This window comes from Ochlerotatus camptorhynchus, unplaced genomic scaffold, assembly GCF_037179485.1.
Source record: "Ochlerotatus camptorhynchus isolate MF236.1 unplaced genomic scaffold, CSIRO-AGI_Acam_v1.1 ptg000821l, whole genome shotgun sequence".
Classification (NCBI taxonomy): domain Eukaryota; kingdom Metazoa; phylum Arthropoda; class Insecta; order Diptera; family Culicidae; genus Ochlerotatus; species Ochlerotatus camptorhynchus.
In genome coordinates this window covers 140898-146044 of record NW_027041282.1, presented here as the reverse complement: position 1 = coordinate 146044, position 5147 = coordinate 140898, and positions in this window count along the sequence as shown.

Sequence of the window (5147 nt, the reverse complement as noted above, 5' to 3'; positions counted from 1 at the left end):
ACTGTATGTTCCATGAGATCTTGAGGGTTTGCTTTCATTGAAGAAAATAGATAAATATATCGAAATACCATTCAAACAGTTTATATGTAATATAAACAAATGAATAAATTTTTTATTGGGCAGTTTTCTGTCTTTAAGATCCTCGTGATCTTAATATCATCATTTTAAAAATGTTAAATAACTGTTTTAGGGATAAAATCTCCTATTAATTAATAACTATTTTAGGAATAAAATCTTCCCTGAAATAGTTATTTATTAAATGTATGTAGGAAGATGCAAAAACATATTTTATCAAGCAGTCGCACTTCAGTAAAACGATTAAAAATTACCTTTATTTTTTTAGCTGTTATTTCAATCGCATTCACAGGTGGAGCACAAATGGCTTTCATCTTTCGAATACTCCAGTAGCTTGGGAATCGTGCAGGATCTGCACTATGTATGTTTTCATACTGCGATTTCGAAAATCCATTATCGATGAAGAAGGTAAACGCTTCTTCCGCTGACATCAAACCACGGTGCTTTTTCAACTTAACAAACATGCTATGCGCGTTGTTTTGATTCTTCAGGATGTGGCCAAGAACGTTCATTAGATTGAATTGCTGATTATTGAAGGCTGTTTTTCTTGCAATCATCAGAACTTTCTCGGATGAATCCGATTTCCGATCAACTTCATTTGCGATTAGACGACGTTTACTTCTATCGCTAAGTTCTGAAAACTCTTTCTCAGGTCTTCCACGTTTACTGGACGAGGCAGAATATTCGATGCCATCCTTTTGTATGAATTCGTCGATACCAAACGATGTATTGAGCCACACTTTATTAACCCGATCGAACTTTTCTTTCTGTCTGTTTGCACTTCTCCATTTTTTAACGAATTTAGTGTATACGTTTCTTATTTTACACCGTAGAATTTCTTTTTTTGACTCAATTATTTCATAAGTTTGACAAATTTCTTCGAATGTCGTCGTAACTTTGTCAACAATTCGTTGCTTAAAATCATACGATCCAGTGGTGATGATGGATAAGGCGAGTAAAACAAAACCAAAACAAACACACCAAAATAAAACAACCTATTTTAGGTAAAATAAATAATCGTAGGTAGGAAAAATTTCACCTTCGGCAATATCTTTGCCAGGGAGGTAAACAAACTTCCTGAGCACTACATTTTGGCCAAAAGATGAAACGTTGAACTGATGATTATCATGATGTACCCTTCCCTTACATAAAAAAAAACGCTAGAGTACATAATCGACTTATTTGTAATCCATCCGGTGTTTGATGAATGAAAACATAAAATTTTTAATTGGTGCTTTCTCGAGATAGAGCAAGTAAGTGCAGATGCAACCTTTGCTGAAAGTTAGCACTAGGATTGTACTTTATTCTCTTATGAACAGTTGAGCGAACCGAGGTGGACTTTTTTATTGCGACATGATTTAGTCTTGAAAAATCGTAATTTTTTGGTATTTTTTCATGTGACTATTCAAAAATTTGATCGATTTGTAATGTTGATAACGCCAATGGAAAGCTTAGATTTCAAGCTTTAAAATGGTATGTTTCAATATTTTTACATTACTGTATAGCATATGGGAAACATAAGATGAAAAATACGCTTGATTTCTATGATTTTCCGCTTTTTTCAACTTTGGTAGCATGTATCTTCCGTTAGCCACAATATTATGTTGAAATATTTTCAGCTTGTCTTAACTAGAGTATGTACTCTCAATTGGCATATCAATATGTGAAATTAAAAATAGTAAATTTTTATATTAATGGCCACCCTTCTCCCCATAGTGCGGCGCCGCTAAGAATAAGGGATTGACGATGATTTGTCAAGTTCAATTTTGCATTTACATGTAATTGTAATTGACGCATTTCACGCCAAATCGTATTCGGAGCTGGTAGCACCCTCTCAGATTTCAATGAAACTTTTTGGATGTATGGACCTTGACTAAATAAGCCACTTTGCATATACATTGTTTTCCAAAATTTATCACTAATCATTGAGAAGGGACGATTTTTTTTTTCAAAAAAAATATTATGGAAAAAGGACAACTCCTACACAAATTAGTTGTATGGATGACTTTTAGTAAATTGTTGTTTCCTAAAAATCCTTATTTTACTAAAACTTGTCTTGACAACCTTGTGAAATCATCCTTAGTTTTATAGTTCTCATAGGTAGAATGAAGTGATAGGTATATATTGTTAATGGTCTAGGTAAAAATAACAGAAGGGCACATCGAATTAGGATGCAATAGGTTGACTTCCCAAATCGTTTTTTTTTTTTTTTTTTTTTTTATAACTTTTTTAGAGAGATTTTTATTGTTTAATCGTTATTGATACGAAAGAAGATCTCAATTTAAATTTTATTTAAATCTATATATATAATCTATATATCTCATTCTTTATGAATAATTTTAACTAAGAATCCTAGGTTGCTATTGAAGCACAGACAAACAGACATAACCCATTGAATATTTCTAACTGTAAAACATCGTCGATAAAACATTACCACCATCTGTTGAGTACACTGTGGTGGGCACTGCGTTGAACAGATGGCGGTAGTGTGTAAACGTTTAACGCAAGGGAATTCGGTATGCGCGCCACAGGTGGTGGTACTACCAACTACGATACTTTTAAATTGTCCGTTAAATGCTTGTTCGATGAACTACTCGCGAGTGTTATGTCTGTTTATCTGTGATAGAATTATCGGATTTTGCCTCAATATCACAAATTGAACTTCATTGGGTTCTGAAATGATTTTGAGCTTCACCGGTTTAGTTTTGAGTGAAAGTGGCACGTTAAAACAATCAGTTCAGACATGAAAAGTTTTTGTAAGAAAAACTTGTTTCCTTAAAAGTGCCCGTCTCGCGATGTATAGACGGATGGTAGTGAACATAATTACATAATTAATCTTGAGGCAAAATTTCATACAAATCAAACATGGCAATTTTTTTTAATCGACTTTTAAAAATCGTTTTTTTTCATTGTAGGTCTGCATGGAATTTTTTCCGGGCTTTTTTTAAACTTGGACAATTTCCTAGAAGTCATCTTTACAACACATTTCTGTGGAAGTTCTCATTTTTCCATAATATTTTTTTTTTGAAAAAATATCGGCAGAAAAAGTTTGGCCCAAATGTCAAATGTTAGTCGACATAAATTTTGGAAAAACTGAGTATGCAAAACTCTATATATCCAGAAATTTCATTGAAATCTGAGAGGGGGTTGCCAGCTTCGATTCGATTTGGCGATGCGCCTTCAATTACAACACTACACTTGTTGTAAGTAAAGCGTGGATTTTCCAACATGTTAACTACTTTATAACGATGTCTACACACTTCGAAATAACTAATTTTACACGTGACGGAATCCATCTTTGACATAAAAGATGCGACGTAAACAAACATGTCGTGTAATGTCAAAACTGAAAAGTTCGCTGCTCGACGAAAAGTACGTTTGATTAAGCTATATTTCGCATCTGTTATGACTCACATTTATGTCAAAATTGACGCTCGCACCTGAATTTACATGAATTTTTCTAGGTGTGTACATTTTGACTTTTTAAGTAGTCAATGAAGACATCGGAGGAATACTGACAGCTCATCCCAACAAACAATTTGAGTTGATTAACAGCTGAAAAGGCCATTTTTTAGCTGAAGAAGCTTATTTTTGCCTGAATAAGCTCTTATTCAACATTCAATGTTTGTTGGGCATGCCCACTATTTTCAATCTTGGCACCGAAGTGGATACAACAGCATTATATTTTTCACCTAGATTGCTTTCAACACAATTTTTCACATCATTTAGATTAGCTCCTGTTGCATACTCAACAATAATAGAGCCATCTTCACCATTCCTAAAATTACTGATTTTGTGTGTTTTTGGATCTAACTGTGTTTTCAAATACTTACGAATATCTTCGCAAGCTTGTTTGGGCTTTTTTTTGTTTAATCACAATGACCGGACGAGTCTTAAGATTACTCTGTTTGTTACTGTTACTGTTACTAATATTTTTACTTTTACTAGCACGACTATGTCTTTTTACAACATCCGCAAAACCCACATTTTCTTGAAAATATCATCATCATTATCACTATTACTAATTTACGTTTTTTGCGTCCGGTAGTTGGTTCGATTCCGACTGAATCGTCCTAGATATGTAGTGTCATTCTTTACAGCTAATTGTTTTTCCGCAGTAATTTGAAGAAAAAAATGAGTTCAAGTTCTCACAAATTAATTTTTCAATATCATTTACATTTCGGCTAATGTCTGCCATACCATTCTTTAACGCGATGTCTATCTGAGCAGCAATGTGATCTCGCATGCCAGTGATCGAGTCCGAGAGTTGAAATACATTCTTCATCTCTTCCTCTATCCTTTTGGCGCGCGAGATCAGACCATTCTGCTTGTCATAACTCTGATCTGATAGAGAATTATCACACTTGAACAGAACATTTGCATTGTCCGTGATAAGCATTGCCTGAGTTCTCGTACGTGTAGTGCATTTGTAATGAAATACACGAGCACACTTACCCATAAAGAGAACCAGTCAATCACTCGCCATAACCACTGCACACTCCCATCTCTGCTTACCCAATATACATCATTTGAATATAGGGAAATTTACGTATTCTCGTCAATCTAAGCAGCGTCTGCACTTCTACTAGCATTTTCTCAGCGTCACGCACATATATGATGTGTCCGTTTGTTTACATTCATCTGCTGCTTGCTTCTCTATCCATTCCAATCGACAGAATTTTTCAAAACGTTTTGAAAGCGTTTTTACAACGCTCCAAACTTCTCAGGTGAGTGTGACTATTGTCGGCAGCCTCTTTTTCTTCGGCAACCTTCCCATTAGAACTGTGTGTTAACCAGCTGTTCTATTATCGGCAACTCGAAATCAACCCCATTTTGTAGTGCGTATGCTTTATTTGAAGAAAAATGTAGCATTACTGGATTGCTCGATCGTTCAAATATAATCAGATTGAAGCTGAAAGGCTAAACAATCGTTTGGACACATTCAGGGAAGTGCGTTGATGGGAAAACATAGTGAAATTAACGTTTAAATTTAGGTCAATGGGTGCCGAAGCCAACATTTACCCTAGCATATGGTAAATTCTTTCAAATTTGTTGACATTTTTCTATAGGTG